Genomic DNA, 19,565 nt, shown 5'->3' on the forward strand with positions numbered 1-19,565 from the left:
CACACCCAGGGACAAATGACAGTTCCAAATAAAAACTAATGCCACTCCACAGACACAAGTGAAAAATGTAAACAACACAATGACAAACACATGGTACCAACTGGCATGACATCTGTGAAGATAAAACTCCAATAACACATCAATAACACCCAAACACCCTTCCAGCCAATACGTACTGTGTAAGGGGTGTGGAATGTAATTTGCTGCAGGTCAAAAACCGTGACTCACATAGCATTATGATGACTACAATAAAGGTCACATGCAATCATTGAGGCCATTCCAATATCTCACATCATTCCTGCTCTCACATTGCCCACTACCAAGAGGCAAGAGGACTGTGCGAAGAACACATCTTGATGCTACTATATGAAAGGTGCACATTCCTACACATACGCATTGTGACAAATTAACAAACACACAACAGATGTACTGCCATACGGACCTTCTGAAACTCAAACCGACAACTTCACAACCAAGTTAGCCAGCTGAACTATACCATGTGCAGTAGTCTAGGTAGACGTTACAACCTGAGTCAACTTGCCAAGGGCAGAGAAATAGGTCTGCAGTGAACTTGTCACACATGTGAAATTAGTGTACAGTCAAATGTTAAGACGTCAATGGTCACAACGTATGGAGAAGTTTGGCTAATTGCCACCTTGCAAAATGTAAGTGTCTCACTGATGTTTAAATTAATCCATTGGATATGTCTAAAGGTATGGGATGTCCAGGGTACATAGATGCAAACGTGTTACCACCACTGTCAAATTGAATCTGTGTATGGAACTATCATCTTACCCCCAGTTAATACACAGGGACACCTGTATCACAAGTCACAATGCTAGGAAGTACACACTGCCTTGTACAACAACTCACAAAATATAATGCTGACAACCGGTCAGCAGCCAAACACTCGTTCAGCCAAGGAAACAATCCAATGCTGATGGTACATCCTAGAAGCCTTGGAATCAACACAATTACACAAAAGAGTCACAGACAAGACAAGACAACTACTGCCATGCAAGGTGATATTAATGGGGCAAGCAACATCAACATGATCTCAATCATTTTCTCTTTCAGCTGATCAGGGATATGGGATCCAGCCATGGATTATGACACCATTTGGCAACCCAAGCACTGCAGCAGAGGGTGCCCACAATGAGGCACATAGGAGGACAGGCACCATAGTCGAGAGGACCTTTGGCATCCTGAAGTCGGGATTCAGGTGCCTCGACATCACTGGTGGCAGCCTCCTATACTCACCAGAAATGGTCTGCAAGATCATTTTAACATGTGCCATCCTGCACAACATTTGTGTATGAAGGAACATTCCCCTATTAGAACCAGAGCCACAAATGCCTGAAGAGGAGGAAGAGGAGGATGCTGGCCATCAACATGAGGGGGACCAACCAAACACAGCTGCAGGATTGCGTAGGCGCCAACATATTGTCAACAATTTCTTTTGAATCAACTCACCATCACCACTGTATTAACATATGTAAATAAACACCTATAATAATCACCATATCATGGTATGGTTAATCATTTTTGCTCACCTTTATCTCTAACTATCAGAATAAGAGTGTAGCCTCATGGACCGATCAGGACGTAGAATTTTCCAAAGCAATTGTGATGCGTATTATTTAACAGTCACATTCACACACACTGTAAATGACATATATCCTGTACATTTCACCTTTGAAGGGCAATAGCAGAGGACCACACCTATTTCACACATACATGTTGGCAACATGATTCTTTGCAGCATATGGCACACAACTAAGACACCATCAGTCAATGATGGAACAAAATGTATCATACATGAGGCAGGGGTTGTGCAATTGCAACAGTAACATTAATGTATGGCCACACCCTTGACAGCAGTAACTGTTACATCACCTATCTTTGCAAGGACCATGTGTGACTAGAATTCCATATAAGCAGAACATAGAGAGCACAAGTGCCACACCTATGACGAGCATTGCGCACATGACATTCCATGTACATGTCAGCCCATGTCCTAAGTCCTGACACACCCATGTTCCCGGTCTCATCCCACCCGTCTTAAGAGGTCCCTGGAATGGTAATATGTGTACCCAGATATTCTCTCCTCTACACACACACACACACACAGACTAACAATATTAATCCAGTGTGCTTCACCCTTTAGTATGGTATGCCATAGTCATTGTACTTCTGTCTGCATGGACGTCAGGTTAAATAATGCACCAGCTTGTAGTCTCTAAGCCCTGTTTGCCATTTGAACTCAAATCTCACCTACAGGACTTGTGAGAAACTGATGCAGCACACACCTGTGAGAACCTCCATGCAGACCAACCATTTGAACATGCACTTCCCTTGCAGATGCTTGGAACAGCTTAGAAACTGCAATTTTTTCAATTACACTGTTATGCATTGCTAGAAAAATAAGCTGTGTAACACAGCCCTTGGGTTTATGTGTCACCTTCCAAAACACAGGACAAACACAATTTTCCATGTCAACTGTCTTGTTCTTCCTCCGACCAGTCTTAGTCAGACCACTGAGTATGTACCTTGTGAAACTGGTGGATCCTGATTGACCCTGCATCCTGTCAGCCTGACTGGCACCTGTCTGTGCGTTACCCTAAAGGTTCCTTGTGGCTACATATATATCATACTTGCTTTCCCAACCCTCACATTCCTCCTGGGGTATTTTGTCAGGTGGTTCTTCAATGCATACTCAAATAAGTTATTTAGCACAATCTGCTTATTTATCGTACCATAATTGGGAACTTGTCTCCAAATACCCAAATTATGGCCTATCCCTTGTCTGGGTCTCATGTATGCATGATCGACAAAGTGTGACAGTGTACCATGGCCGTCTGCAGGGTTCGGGTATGGTGCCTCCAACAGAACAGCAACGTCAGATAATGTGCATGAAAAGTCCACACATGTTAGGACCCTGACAGTTCACACGCTGATTCACATCGCTCAAAACATATTGATGGGCTGTGTGTGATGAATAGCTGCAAGATTAATCAACACACAGGCTATGATGTTCCCAGATGCAGTGGGAACTTTACATGCCAACCTGTGTACAAATGTTGTAATGACACCTGCCGGTACAAGACTCCTGAGATATGATCTCACTCAGCACACCAAGGTTGCCCTGTTGACAGTCTCATAACACGTCTGCAGTGACAGGGTGGGACCATCACCATGTGGGTTCTCAAATCCTCATTGGCTTTACTTCCATTGATCCCAGAAGGATACTCAGTAGATACAGGAATAGCCGCCATTGACTCATGACTAGACCTGGACATAAATGTGACAACATAGACCCCTAAAAATATACAGGATTAACATTGGCCTACACACATGAACCAGACACCTATGTACAATTTATCACTGGAAATATGTGGCCACGTGCTGCTTGGTCTGCTGGTCCGCCACTGCCACAGGAGAGTTGTGGCTCTGTCATATGACCACAACTGTGGCGTGATATTACAAATGTGGTTCACCTTTGGCTCTCCGTGTCAATAACACGGTACCCACTTAGTCTGTACATGTGCCTGACTCATGGTGGGTTCACCAGCAAGTGCCTAGGAAGCAGTATCCAAAATTCCAGGACATGTGATGGACACGTTTTGGACCATTGACATGAACAAACGTCTGCTATCTATCCGGTGCATGCTTTGTCATTTGTGGTGTTTACGTTACACTAAAACTAGAAAGTGCACACATCAGATGTTGCTACATGTATGACTAACACATGTCTTCTCTCATTTCCACACTGACTTGCATCTGAGGGTTGGACACATTGACTCCACATTCATACAAGCATATTTGCAATAATGCATCTTGTGATGCCCACACAGTGGTTCAACAACAATATTAGAAGCCAAAGCACACACATTGACCCATAGGCATTGAGGTATTGTACTTATGTGTGTCACCTTGCTATCCTCTCCTGACGTCAAACATGCCCATTTTGTGCAATACATATATGTAGGCCACATGTTTGGCCAGCTATTGCGTCAGTCAAGAGTGAAAATCCTGTACATGAAGTAGAGGATCATGGTCCGCAGTTGTGTGATGTGTCACATGTGCCCATACACCGTCATGACCAAAGTGGATGCAATCAGCCTATCTCAGTATTGTCACAACTGTAATATTACATTAAAATGGTAAAATGACCCAAACCCTGTTAATGCCTGAAATTTTGCTGCACACACGTCAAAAAATGACGCTTATGTCCGAAAAACGGCGCATAATGCCCTGAAATAATCATTGCCCCTGAGCTGTATCTTCCACATTGTACCTCAGAAAATTGGTTAAGTGTAAAACTATTTCCAAACATATGGATGCGGGCTCAAATGTACTCCTGTGCGTCGAAAAAAATGACACGCAGACTGTATGCGTCGAAATATTTTGACGCATGATGATAAAAACGCCCGCCATTTTAGGCAGGAAGTGATGTAATAGGATATCCTGTATACAGAATAGGTACAGTGGGTGTACTTTCACTTTCACTTTGCAGTCTGTGATATTTCCTGACTGTGTGGCTGTGTCTCAATTTGTCTGTGTATATTTAGTGAATTTGTCTCCTGTGTGGTCTTTTTATTGTCTTTTTGTGATTAAAAACTTGTTGCCGTGTCCTGTCTGAGTGTTTTTTGTGCTCATTTGTGTTGTAAAGTATTGTCTTTGTTTTGTTGGGAGTCTGTTGTGGGTAGTGTTAGTTTGGGTATAGTTGGGCTGTGTTGGTTGTTGTTTTGAACTTTTCCTGTTCTACTTTCCCCCTATTCTCTTTTGTTCCCCTTTACCCCCTATTTCTCTTTTGCTACAAATATGTTGGGTAGGCCTCGTCTTGGCAGGATGTGAGAAGAGGAGCTGGGTGGATTCATATGGCTGGTGTGCCATTTCCTGCCCCTAATGATTGAGGCAGGTGGGCGTATGATACAGGGGTATCACACTGAGGCACGGAGGCTCCGGTGGGCAAAGGGGTTGCATCATCTGCAACAGATTTACAACACACCCAGAAACGACCACCAGCTGTAGCACCGCTGGGCTGACCTTGTCTCCAGGGAACAAGATCTGCTGGACCACCTGGGGATTGTGATTGGTGGCCCTGTTGGTGAGTAGAAATCATGTTAATGCGCACGTTTAAATGCTCTGTAGTGACATCAGCTGATTTTTACAATATCTGCCGGCAATGTTGTTGAGTGTGTGGAATGCTACTTAAACATACAGGGACATATATCTACTTTGTTAAGGACCACAATTGCTAGCTGTTAGGAAGCAAGAACTCTGCAAACTTACTGAATACATTTGCATTATGTAAGTTAGTGCCGCCTTTGTGTCAAACAGCAACACAAATCAGGAGCCAATTAGGTATAGATATAGGCCAGAGTTGCATGTGAGGTATAGAAATTTCCAATTCATTACCATCATATGTTGACGCAACAGCTAGACTGACTTTCTAAACACAACATGAGGCTGAAAATGAGTGCAGGCTTTACGTCAATTGATGATAGCAATGTGGCCCGAACATATGTCTCGTGTGTCTGGTGAGTGTGTAAGGAAACCAATCATGGAAACTCCCAAAATCTTAGGGATTATTGTGCCCCTCCTTCATTTCAGATACATGTCTGATCTGGATTTGGACACATAGGGAGCAAGTTCTAGCTGCGCTCAGCTAACATCTTAGACTAGTATTTGGAGTTTGTAGTGCCACATTTTGATTAGGGATGGCTGGCCAAAGGTATGCACATGGTTCATAGCTCTATGGTTGGTGCAACTCATCATAGCTGGGCCACATCAAATGAAGAAACTGTAACAACATGAGGGCTACCAACTGTCCCTGCCCCTCTGTACATTGTACCCGTGTGTCATAAATTTGTCATGGTTACAATGGCTGGTTGACTGGTAATGCAGTCCTCACGGAAAGTGGCTTTGGATGTCTCTCATGGATACACATGATGAGACGAATCCAATCCATTATTATGGGGGTCATTCCAACCCTGGCGGTCGGTGTTAAAGCGGTGGCCAACCCGCCAAGAGGCAGGCGGTCAAAAAAATGGAATTCTGACCCTGGCGGGACCCGCCACACAGCCCGCCACTTTAACACTCCGACCGCTACGGCGGGCCAAACAAACAGCGCGGCGGTCACAGCCAACAGACAGGCGGCAGACAATGTACTGCCCACCCTATCACGACTCACCAATCCGCCACCTTTTCCGGGGCGGGAGCCCCGCCGATAAAAACACGGCGGAAACGGATCACGAACGGGAAAACGCTCACCTCTATACACTCCACGAGGAATCTGGACAGCATGGAACCCGAATTAAACATCCTACCAGCGATTGTCTACCTGCTCCTCTACCAGGAGCACGAACGCCACCGCAGGAGACAACGGTGAGTACTGCACCTACGACACAGGGGAGGGGGGGAGGAGAAAAGATTACGGGCACACACATACAAACCCCCCGGAATAATTCAAAGACAAAATAAAATGATCATTAAAATAAAAGTATACTAAAGCATATTTGAACTTAAGTGAAATATTAGATTATTAAAACAAATAAATCACAACATGAAGAATATGAACATAGTGAAAAGTCCGGCACATATTGGCTACATGCCATTGTCCGTGGGCCAATGTGCATAAACACATGGGCAAAGCCCACACATGAAACCCGATTCCATTGGAGAGAACACTGCTGGGGCATCACATAATAAAACCACAGGCACCTCAGGGGGAAGGGAAGGGGGGGCACCTCAGCCACATGAGTCCACGACGCCAGATCCACGAGGGGCCTCCATGCCCACTGTACCATCCTGGGGAGTGCAAAGCCACAGTCTCACAAGTCTTTTCAGTGGGTGGATTGCCCACTGTACCATCCTGGGGAGTGCAAAGCCACAGTCTCACAAGTCTTTTCAGTGGGTGGATTGCCCACTGTACCATCCTGGGGAGTGCAAAGCCACAGTCTCACAAGTCTCTACAGTGGGTGGATTTCCCACTGTACCATCCTGGGGAGTGCAAAGCCACAGTCTCACAAGTCTCTACAGTGGGTGGATTGCCCACTGTACCATCCTGGGGAGTGAAAAGCCACAGTCTCAGAAGTCTTTTCAGTGGGTGGATTGCCCACTGTACCATCCTGGGGAGTGCAAAGCCACAGTCCATCTGGTGGATTACAGACTCCACTGGTTATGAAGGAGGCATGGTGCCCAAAGTGCTTCGTGAAGCCCTGCCCGACACAGATCCGGCCCTGCCAATGGGCCAGCGGTGCTTGAGATGAAGGCCCCAGCGGAGCGGTGCTTGAGATGAAGGGCCCAGCGGATCGGTGCTTGAGATGAAGGGCCCAGCAGAGCGGTGCCTGACAGGAGACGGCGGGGCCCAGCGGAGCGGTGCTTGAGATGAAGGGCCCAGCGGAGCGGTGCTTGAGATGAAGGGCCCAGCGGAGCGCTGCAGAGACGGCGGGGCCCAGCGGAGCGGTGCTTGAGATGAAGGGCCGAGCGGAGCGGTGCTTGAGATGAAGGGCCCAGCGGAGCGGTGCCTGACAGGAGACGGCGGGGCCCAGCGGAGCGGTGCTTGAGATGAAGGGTCCAGCGGAGCGGTGCTTGAGATGAAGGGCCCAGCGGAGCGGTGCCTGACAGGAGACGGTGGGGCCCAGCGGAGCGGTGCTTGAGATGAAGGGCCCAGCGGAGCGGTGCCTGAGAGGAGACGGCGGGGCCCAGCGGAGCGGTGCTTGAGATGAAGGGCCCAGCGGAGCGGTGCTTGAGAGGAAGGGCCCAGCGGAGCGGTGCTTGAGAGGAAGGGCCCAGCGAAGCGTGCTTGAGATGAAGGGCCCAGCGGAGCGGTGCTTGAGATGAAGGGCCCAGCGGAGCGGTGCAGAGACGGCGGGGCCCAGCGGAGTGGTGCTTGAGATGAAGGGCCCAGCGGAGCGGGGCTTGAGATGAAGGGCCCAGCGGAGCGGTGCTTGAGATGAAGGGCCCAGCGGAGCGGTGCAGAGACAGCGGGCCCTGTTCAGCGGTTCTTCTCACGGCGGGGCCCTGTTCAGCGGTTCTTCTCACGGCGGGGCCCTGTTCAGCGGTTCTTCTCACGGCGGGGCCCAGCGGAGCGGTGCTTCTCACGGCGGGGCCCTGTTCAGCGGTTCTTCTCACGGCGGGGCCCTGTTCAGCGGTTCTTCTCACGGCGGGGCCCTGTTCAGCGGTTCTTCTCACGGCGGGGCCCTGTTCAGCGGTTCTTCTCACGGCGGGGCCCTGTTCAGCGGTTCTTCTCACGGCGGGGCCCTGTTCAGCGGTTCTTCTCACGGTGGGGCCCAGCGGAGCGGTGCTTCTCACGGCGGGGCCCTGTTCAGCAGTTCTTCTCACGGTGGGGCCCAGCGGAGCGGTGCTTCTCACGGCGGGGCCCAGCGGAGCGGTGCTTCTCACGCCGGGGCCCTGTTCAGCGGTTCTTCTCACGGCGGGGCCCTGTTCAGCGGTTCTTCTCACGGCGGGGCCCTGTTCAGCGGTTCTTCTCACGGCGGGGCCCTGTTCAGCGGTTCTTCTCACGGCGGTCCCTGTTCAGCGGTTCTTCTCACGGCGGGGCCCAGCGGAGCGGTGCTTCTCATGGTGGGGCCCTGTTCAGCGGTTCTTCTCACGGCGGGGCCCAGCGGAGCGGTGCTTCTCACGACGGGGCCCTGTTCAGCGGTTCTTCTCACGGCGGGGCCCTGTTCAGCGGTTCTTCTCACGGCGGGGCCCTGTTCAGCGGTTCTTCTCACGGCAGGGCCCTGTTCAGCGGTGCTTGTCTTGTGTTCCTAGGGAACCAGATCTGGGCAATCATTCCCGCTCAGTCGCCATCCGACCTATCGCTTGCGGGCCCTCCTGTGCTGGACTCCTGGGCCCGTGGGTGTCCTCCGTCACACCCCAAATGGGGCTGGTGGGGCCCTCCTGGGCAGCTCGCCTGCTGCCGGACTTCTTCGCCCTGCTGCCCTTGCCCTCCTTGGATGAATCTCTGGGGCCTTTGCCTCCCTTGGAAGTATCTCTGGGGCCCTTGCCCTCCTTGGACGAATCTCTGGGGCCCTTGCCTCCCTTGGAAGTATCTCTGGGGCCCTTGCCCTCCTTGGAAGAATCTCTGGGGCCCTTGCCTCCCTTGGTGGATGGGCCAGGTGACAGTGCAAGGCTGGTGTCCTTGGGGGCAGCCGTCTCAGGCCTGTGGCGCCGGCCCTTCACTTTTTTGCTTCTTTTCCCAGGGGGTGGGCTGGCTGTCCCCTTGCTGCTGGCCGATGTTCCTGCCCTAGGAGCTGGTGGACTCAAATAGCCCTGAACGATGGTCCTAGTAGGTGCAGGGCTTGTGGTGGCTGAGGTGCTGGTTGGACTCTTACGAGATGGAGGGGGTGGGTCAGTTGTTGGAAAGAGGTCAAGGTTGGAAAGGAAAATCAATTTAGAAAGACAGGGACGGGTAGTTGTAGTGGGTATGGGAGTGGAGGAAGAGGATGTGGTTGTAGGAGAGTCAAGTGTGCTGTCTTTGGGTGCAGGTGCTTGTGACTGAGGCTGTCGTGAGGTGGATGGCTGTTGGGTGGGTGGCTGCCTGCGTTTGTGTGGTTTGGAAGAGGGGGTGACAGACACACATGGAGAGGACACAGGGGACGTGTAAATGGTAGTGGGGGTGGTGACTGCACGTGTGCGGACTGTTCTGGTGGGTGTGGTGGTGATGGACGTACTGGCTGATGGTGGTGTGCATGCAGGTGTGAGTGGAGACGTCACAGGGAGGGAGGAGGGAGACGAGGAGGAGGGGGACACAGTGGAGGCAGTGGGTGTTGCTGTGTCTGCATGTGAATGTTGCTTGGGTGAATGCTTGTGTGATCTGTGGTGCTTATGTCTGGATGAGCTGCCCTTGGGTGTTGATGTGTGTTCAGGCTGGTCTGTAGGTGTGTCTGGGATAGGCAGAGGAACAGGGGAGTGGGACTGGGTTGAGGAAGTTGGAGGGGGGAGGCTAGACACAGGGACAATTGCTGCCGGCAGTGCTGAGGCCAGAGCGTTGAACGATCGCTGATGGGCAGCCTGACCCGAATGAATGCCCTCCAGGTATGCATTGCTCCGATGCACCTCCCTTTCCACCCCCTGGATGGCATTCAAAAGGGTAGACTGCCCAACAATGAGCGTCCGGAGGAGGTCAATGACCTCCTCACTGAGGGCAGCAGGAGTAACTGGGGCAGGACCTGAGGTGCCAGGGGCGAAGGAGATGGCCGGCTTCCTGGCCGAGCGGGCACGGGGCGAAAGCTGAGGGGCTGCTGGGAGGGCGGAGCTCGTGCGCTGGGTGGCGGCTGCACCTGTTTTTGCGGTGGGCACAGATGGTGCCGCCACCACAAGGGAGCTCCCTTCCGAGGACGTGTCGGTGTCGCTGACGTCTCCACGGGTCCCCGTTGTGGAGCCCCCCTCGCCCTCCGTCTCACTGGTTAAGTCCGAGTCGGTTGCAGGGCCCTCCGGGCCCATGTGAGATGCAGCTCCCTCATGTGCCGATGCCACTTCTCCTCCGCCTGATGATGCTAATGCACACATGAGCAGGAAAACCAAAAAAAAGGGGGGGAGAGAAGAAAGAAAGACATGTTGAGTGCATGCATTGGCGGCACCGTTGGCGGAGAGGACAGACACAGAAGCCCCCTGCCCTACGCCGCGCACTCGGGGTACACTACTCAATTATTGTGACTTGGCCTACAAGTCTATGGACGACAAATGCACACATAGGTGAGCCCGGGCCATGGATAGCTGTACTTAGCACCCTACAGAGGTGGGGGGCGGGGCACAGGGTCATGTCTAACGGAGGGGCCTAGCCTACAGAAACCGCCCTGGCCTAGAGATAGCCACAGCCCTCCTCCCCCACCCAGACGCCTCCACTGTGCGCTAATATAGCAGAATGTGCTGATACTCACCCCCTTGTGTCTGCTGTGATGTCCTCACGCGCCCATCCAAATCGGGGTAGGCCACCGCCAGGATCCGGGACATCAGGGGTGTCAATTGACGACTGGCACCCCTCCTACGTTGGGAGGCCATCCCCAGCAGAGCCTCAGCGGTCTTTCTGCTCCCGCGGTGGATGTCCTCCCACCTCTTGCGGCAGTGGGTGCCCCGTCTGTTGTGGACCCCCAGGGCCCGGACGTCCTTGGCGATGGCACGCCAAATGTCGATCTTCTGATGGGCGCTGACCTATGTGACATGGACAGGGTGGAAAAAGAAATATCATCACTTTTCTGCATGGTCGATGTGAGTGGCCCCCCCTCCCCAACCTTGCCATGTGGCACATGCTCTCATCTGTCGTGCGTTGCTATCCTCATACGCTCCCCTCCCCACCATCTTACATCCACCCCACTCAACACAGGCATAGCCCATACTATGTGCTCCCAGTGTACTTACCTGTTGGTCTGGAGGACCGTAGAGTAGCGCATATTGGGGGAGGACCCCATCAACGAGTTTATCCGATTCCTCAGATGTGAAGGCAGGGGCCCTTTCCCCAGTCGCAGCAGCCATTGTCTCTTCCAGACCGAGTTCACAGCAGCACTTGCAGTATAGGTCCTCTCCTGTGGATGATCAGGTCTCGAGTGATTAAGCAGTTAGAAAATGGCGGTCACGCCCGCGGCGGTGCGTACCGCGACCGCCGGCGCACATAGTCATTGGCTCCTGAGACCCATAGGGTTCTATGTTAACCAATGCTGCTTTGCGCCGCGGTCTTCGACCGCCTACCGCCACAGTGTGCCACGCCAGCGCATTGACCTCGCATCCCATTGTCACACTTCACAGGTCAGGCAGCCGCCATTTCAAGGGCCCACATGGCTGAATTTCTACGGCATCACACAGGCCTAGGCCTTGCATTGCCACTCATACAAGCCATTCAATGCATAGCGAATCGTGTACTGTGCAAGCTGTGGTTACGTACCTGTGGGTTGCTTGACTCTGTGCTCCATGTTGTCCTTCCTAGGCCCTGTCCGCTGGGACTTGCGAGGAGATGGAGGAATCCTCACGTGTACAGACCGCTGGTGGACCTGTCTACAATGGAAGAAAGACATGTCATACTTACATACAGACTTGACCGAGCCACTATACAGGAACTGTGTGCCCAGCTGGAGCCAGACCTGATGTCCCCCATTCGCCAACCCACAGGGATTCCCCCTCTGGTGCAGGTTCTGTCAGTACTCAATTTTTTGGCAAGTGGATCATTCCAAACAACAGTGGCCATATCATCAGGGATGTCTCAGCCTATGTTTTCTAAGGTTTTGTCCAGAGTGTTGTCTGCCCTACTGAAACACATGCGGAGCTACATTGTTTTCCTTGAGGTGGCCGATTTGGCTACAGTGAAGGGTGATTTCTATGCCCTTGGACATATCCCCAACATCATTGGTGCCATTGATGGGACACATGTGGCCTTGGTTCCCCCCAGTGGCAGTGAGCAGGTGTACAGGAACAGAAAAAGTTATCATTCTATGAATGTCCAGGTGGTCTGTTTGGCTGACCAGTACATCTCCCATGTAAATGCCAAGTTCCCTGGGTCAGTGCATGACGTGTACATCATGCGAAATAGCAGCATCCCTTATGTGATGGAACAGCTACAGAGTGTGTGGCTAATAGGTGACTCTGGTTACCCCAACCTGTCGTGGCTACTTACCCCAGTGAGGAATCCCAGGACAAGGGCAGAGGAACGCTACAATAAGGCCCATGGGCGAACTAGGAGGATTATAGAAAGAACCTTCGGCCTCCTGACGGCCAGGTTTAGGTGCCTGCATATGACAGGGGGATCCCTAATGTACTCACCAAAGAAGGTGTGCCATATCATCGTGGCCTGCTGTATGCTTCACAACCTGGCTTTGCGACGCCAGGTGCCTTTCCTGCAGGAGGATGGTCCAGATGGTGGTGTTGTAGCAGCTGTGGAGCCTGTGGAGAGTGAAGAGGAGGAAGACGACGGGGACGACGCAGACAACAGGGACACAGTGATACGACAGTATTTTCAGTAGCACACAGGTACGAATCAACCACGCCATTTTACATTTACTTAAAGTCTCCTGCCCCTCTACTGTCTGAGTTCCCCCCCAGTTCCTGTTAACTGAGTTGTGACTTTCCCTTCCGTTTTCAGAGTTGTGGGCCCCACTGCGTGACCTCTGCTTTGTTTGCCCATGGACTACAGCTGTGTGACAGTGGTATGTTGTCATCACAATGTAACTGAACATTTTGGCACCGTTATGTCTAATACATTTGTTCAAATTACAAGCAGACTCCAGATTTTTTTAGTGCAAAAAGTGATTTAATTCAAGTGCTAAATTTATGGAACATGATTGTAAAACGGGGATGGGTGATGGTGGAGTAATGTCCATGGCAGAGTCCAGTTCTCAGTCGCACAGGTGCATTGTCCATATGCCTGTGGAAGGATGGAGCAGGGGCAGTTCAAGGTTGGACAGGGTGACAATGTGGGACAGTGGGATGACATCAGGGGGTATCGTTTGCTGGCGGGGGTCTTGCAATCCTACTCTGTCTTCTTATGAGATCTCAGGTTCCGCTTGCGGGGTGGTTCTTCTTCTGCAGGAGGTGGGGTTCTGGTGGCCTGTCGTTGTGTGGGGGCCTCCTGTCCACTAGCGCCGGCGGAGGTGGTAGGCTGTTCCTGGTCCAGGCTAGTGACAGGGGCCCTTTGTGGTGCCACATGGTCCAGCAATGTGGTGACTATCTGGGTTAGGGCCACAACGATGGTCCCCATTGCGGAACTAATGTTCCTCAGTTCCTCTCTGAACCCCATGTACTGTTGCTCCTGCATGACCTGGATCTCCTGGAACCTGGCCAGTACCGTAGCCATCGTCTCCTGGGAGCGGTGGTATGCTCCCATGATGGAGGAGAGGGCCTCTTGGAAAGTCGGTTCCCTGGGCCTGTCCCAACCCTGTCGCACAGCAGCCCTCCCAGTTCCCCTGTTTCCCTGGGCCTCTGTCCCCTGGACGGTGTGCCCACTACCACTGCCCCCAGGTCCCTGTTGTTGTTGGGGTGGTGGGTCAACCTGGGTGCCCTGTAGTGGTGGACACACCGCTGATTGACGTGTCCTGGAGACAGAGGCATGGGCCCGCTGCGTGGGAGCTGTGCTGGTGTTCCCAGAGGGGGTTGTCTGGTGTAGCCTGTGGCTGTCTGTGGGGAACCGACTGTCCCGAGGTCCCCGATGGGCCGGGCTGGTCATCAGGGTCCAGGGAGACAGAGTTGCTGTCATCACTGGGGGCCTCTTCTGGGGGTGGGATGGACATCTCTGCACCCTCCGTGGCGGTGTGGTGGCGGTCGGGTCCTGCAGGGGTATAAGAGTATGGTTATTGCTTCTGTGTGTGGCATTTCGTGTAATGGGTGGGTGGCCGTGTCCCCCAGTGCTGGCATTCCCTTGTGGGGGCTTTTGTGACGGTGGCTTGTGGGGGTGATGGGTGTGTGCAGTGGGCATGCTTTGGGGATGGGTGTCCATGCTTTGGGGAGGCATGCAGGGCTAGGTTTTGGGATAGGTGGGTTGTGATGGTGAGCCATTAGCAAGGAGTTGGTGTGATGGGGTGGGGGTGAGGGTGGGGGCATGATTTGGCATGCAGGTGGGGTGGGGGGAATGAAGTAGTGAAGATTTGACTTACCAGAGTCCATTCCTCCGCCTACTCCTGGGAGGCCCTCAGGATGCTGGATGTGCAAGACTTCCTCCTCCCATGCTGTGAATTCTGGGGGAGTAGGTGGGGGTCCACCGCCAGTCTTCTGCACCGCAATGTTGTGCCTTGATACCATGGAACGCACCTTCCCCCGTAGGTCGTTCCACCGCTTCCTGATGTCGTCCCGATTGCGTGGATGCTGTTCCACAGCGTTGACCCTGTCCACTATTCTGCTCCATAGCTCCATCTTCCTGGCAATGGTGGTGTGCTGCACCTGTGCCCCGAAGAGCTGGGGCTCTACACAAACTATTTCCTCCACCATGACCCTGAGTTCTGCGTCAGAGAACCTGTGGTGTCTTTGGGGTGCCATGGGGTGGTGTGAATGAGGTGAGGGGTGGTGTATGTGTTGTAGAGTGTGGTGAGTGTGGTGGTGTATGGTGTTTTGTGCGTGGAAAGTGTGTGGGTGATGTTGTGATTTGCCTCTGTGTGATGGTGTACTCTATGCTGTTCTCTCTCTCTCTGTCCTTCACTAGCAATTGTGGTCGTAGGGGTTTGTGGGTGATGTGGGTGTGTGTTTTATACTGGATTGGGTGTGTGGGAGTGGTGTGTGTATGTGTCTCAGGTGTGTGTATTTTGAATTATCCAATGTGGATGTGTTTTGTAAAGGTGTGTGTATTTTGACCGCGGCGGAGTGTACCGCCAATGGAATACCGCGGTTGAAAGACCGCTGCGGGGATTTGTGGGTCGGAATGGCATGGGCGTATTTCTGTTGGCGTGACGGTGGAGGTTTGGTCATCGCCAGTTTCCCGCTGACCTTTGGTGTGGTGGATTATTGTGGATGTCGGGTTTTTGGCGGTTTGCCAGTTGCGGGTCAGAATGACCGTGGCGGTTTACCGCGGCCGCGGCGGTGTTATGGCGGCCTTCTGGCCGGCGGTAAGCGACTTTTACCGCCAAGGTCAGAATGACCCCCTATGTCTGCTCACTAATGAAGGAGCATGTTTGCCAACACATGATAATTAGGGCCACTGCATGTGTGCAGATATGTGTGTATCACTCACTGGAGACCCATGGTATGTACATGATAGCCTTGCTATGTAGGATGCAGTATCATCATGTCTGAGAGGCTTTACTTTCCGATGTAATCTTACACATAGTATTTGTCTTTGGAATTGTTGGACAGTGCACAGACATTGAGCACATTTCTCCCTTCCATACCTTACAGGTGGACCCGCACCCTACACTGTTGGCGAGGTGGCTCGATTCAAGGACCCAGATAACTCCAGTAAGTGTTGATATGTCTGTTATGTGTTGTGTTTACTGGTGATGGACTCCTGTGTGTGGGACACATAGCAAGGTGTGATGCGCTGGCCAATCATTTGTTTTGTTCCATGAGTGGAATATCATTTTATCACCATCTTTGAGTTGGCCAATCCTTATCGTATTGTCTTATTTAGGTATTCTAGGTCAGTCCTGTAGGCACGGCAATGTGAATAGGGATGAGTCACGTGGATAAAACTTGAATCAGAAAGAGTCGCACTGGACTAAATTAGTGAATTAGTCAGCCAGTCAGACCCGAAATCTCCCAGAATGGGGCTGCCAAATGCTTACCCACAGACTTCTGCTTCCCAATTCACTAATGTACTTATTAAACTGTAGGTTAAACTTTCTAGCAGCATGTAGCTCCACATGTAGTGCTACGAGTATGTGGCACTTAAGTGCAATGGCCTAAGTGTGCATGCAACTCATGGCCAGGTGTGTTCTTGCAACTCTGTGTTTGTTGTAAGTCATGGCTTACTGGTAGTAAATGATGTGGACAACGGTCTGCATTTCCAAACATGAGTGGCGATGGGATTGGTCAAGGGTTAGCTGTCTCCTATTTGGAGATCCTCCTTACCTGTGGTGTGTGTGCTGAGCCAAACACATGTCCAGTTTTCCTAAGCTTCCTGGGTGTCCTTGGTGTTAGAAATTTTGAGTTGTTAGTCCACCCCCCAGACACAGGCATAGGTTTGTGACTAGTGTACCTAGGACTGATGATACAACTTTGGTACACAGACATGTAAATCAGTGAATCACTTGTCTCAACCTAGTATACACACTAATGTTTAGCACATGCTTACTATACTGGCAAGTCCATTTACAACTCACAGATCATGTGGCCCTAGATTTCCATCCCATACAATTACATTTGTAGCCCTGGCAGTGGTGGAGGATGTGCAGCATGATTTTTAGCTGACAACTGGCAGAACTATGATGCCAAAATCATGGCTGTTGTTACCCATCTTGTAGGGTTTGGATGTGCTATTTGTGATAGGACATTTGTAGGCTGGCTTGCCATGTACTTCCTCAGGGACAATCAATGATCTGTATGATGATATGAGCTGTTACAAGTACAATAGATGTATTGTCTGATTTACTTCTTGTGCCATTTCACACAATGCAGTACCTAATGTTAGTTTTTCTATTTGTCTTCATAGCTGCAAATATGACACCCATCCAGGTCAGGGAGTTTCAACGGCGGGCAATGAGGTACCAACACATACTTCAAGTTGAGTCTGGGTACCAAAGAATGGCCCGCAGATATCGCCATGAACGAGCCTCCGGAGCCTGGAGGGCATTTCCACAAGGCGGACCTTCTTTGCTTACCACAGCCACTACCAGCACCACCACCACCACCACTACCACCCAGGTGGCACCACCAGCAGCTGGGACCGTTGCAAGACCATCCATAGCAACTGCTCCTGGCCCAAGCACAGCACCACCTGCAGGGTAGCCCACAGCCATGGACACTACACGGCCCCATACTTCCTCAGCTGGCATCCAGACCACCCGTGCTGCAGCCATTGACCCTGCTGCTTTTGGACAAATGCAGCGAAAATTGGACCATGTCCTGAGGAAGATGAGCCGACTGCGGCAGGAGGTGCGACAGGTCAACCGGTGGGTGCGTTTGATCAGGAGGACCCTCCGGAGGGCCAACCTGTAGATAATGAGACGGAGATGATTCCCTCCCCTCCCTCATCTTTCCTGGTTCTTATACTTTGTGGGTTTAGGGGGCTTAGTGTTAGGTTAGTATAGGCTGTTAGTTTAGTTAGTGTTAGTGGGTATGGGGTCCTGAATATTTCTACTATTTATTATTAAGTGTGTGGGTGGGTGGGGGCCAATGTTGGGGTTCCTGTGTCTTTACAAAAAAAAAAAAAATGTAAAAAATAAAACAAAAAATATATATTTGTTTAGTATAGGATAGTATGTGTTTAGGTTAGTATCTGTTGTCCTCTATGTGTCCCGTCTCATGAGGGGGTGGGGGGGGTTGATGTTTAGAAAGTTTAGTTAAATGTGATAAGTAAGTTTAGCTTAGCTTAGCTTAGCTTAGGTTAGTTAGGGACAGTAGTGGGTAATGAGTAGTTAGAGTAGATTAGGGTAGGTAAGGCTTTTCCCCAAGTTTTCACTTCTGTTTTTACTGTTTAATAAATATGTAGGTAACCCTTTATAGTATGTGTCACATGCTTGTAGATCAGGGCCTTGGCATGAGTGTACAGTGTTTCTTTTGTATTACATTTTGTGTCCTATGCTGCAAACAAATCACAACTGAGCTGTAACATTGGCAGCTACCCCAAAGCTACTTATATAAGATTCGGTCATTCATTGCAACCACCAATCACAGTTACTATGGATCCCAAAGTGTGTTTTTTTCATAATGTATGTTTTCAATGTCACAAACTGTGCTTCCAGATTTAGTATTGGGGACACTGTGTTATGTCTGACTGCAGTCTGATGTCCAAGGAAATACTTCTAAGGTGAGTGGTAGTAAGCTCTCTTGTAGTATAGTGTACATAACTCACATAGATCATTTGCTACACTGTTCAGCATGATTACTTATTTGGATGTAAACTCATACACCTCCATGCATGCAGTTTGGTGAGTGTTCGCTTATATTTGTGGGCAATGTTACATATTTTAGTTTTACATTGAAGCAACATTTTGAAGGCACTATTTTCTGGTTTTGACATCCCTTGAGGAAGCGTTATTCTGTCCAACACAGCATTATGGTGTATAGTTTCTCTTTTCCTCAGAAAATACTATGTATAGCATTGTTATGGCACGATATGGATGTCAGCATTGGTAATGTGTACTGCTGATGTTGGGGAATGTGTGGTACATTGGATTGCCCTGATAGTCGTAGCAGTGTCCTATTTCCTCCTCTGACTGTGCAGGTGTATTTTAGTGACCAGTTACATGTGTCCTCCCCCTCAATGCTGTTGTCTGAGCAGTGTGACATTTGGGATGTTGCATTGTGACCCAGGCACAGGATGGACCCTGACATATGCAGCATGGGTGTGACATTAGTTCTGTGTACCTCCTAATGTTGATGACATTGGCTGATGTTTGCGGCAACTATGGGCATTCACATTTGACAGGACTGGAACATTTGTCTTGTTTAAGGGCATTGTTAACGTTGTCATCCTAAACCCTCTAATTTAGGTGTGTATGATCCATGGGGACGTTACTGCCATTGGCTACTTGACCAGCACACACAGCAGAGGTGTTAGTGGCAACTGTTGTCAATGTTACATTCCAGTTGTCGGTATGGCTAGAGGTTGTTAATTGGACCCAAGTTAATGTAGGGAGTATAGTGGCTGACGTGTGACGGGATGTCAGTTTTACGTTGTGCCCTTCCCTCCTGGCGTGGCTTTACCTTTGCAACATTGTTGGCATGGCACCATACCCCCATGGAAAGGTTGTTGGTGTTGTGTAATGGTGTGCCCCAGGTTTTCTCAGAACGGGCCATGCCCCCGTGCATGCCCCTTAACCCATGCCACTCCATGTATATGATGACTTACATGCATTGTGTGGTAGGTATTCCTTCCCTGGTTTCAGTTAACATTATTGCATTTTAATTCCCCATACGACTTACCCTGCATGTGCGTTGTCTCCTGGTAGTCTGCGCTGTCCTGTCCTTGAATCCCTGTGACTATC

This window comes from Pleurodeles waltl, chromosome 3_1, assembly GCF_031143425.1.
Source record: "Pleurodeles waltl isolate 20211129_DDA chromosome 3_1, aPleWal1.hap1.20221129, whole genome shotgun sequence".
Taxonomy (NCBI): domain Eukaryota; kingdom Metazoa; phylum Chordata; class Amphibia; order Caudata; family Salamandridae; genus Pleurodeles; species Pleurodeles waltl.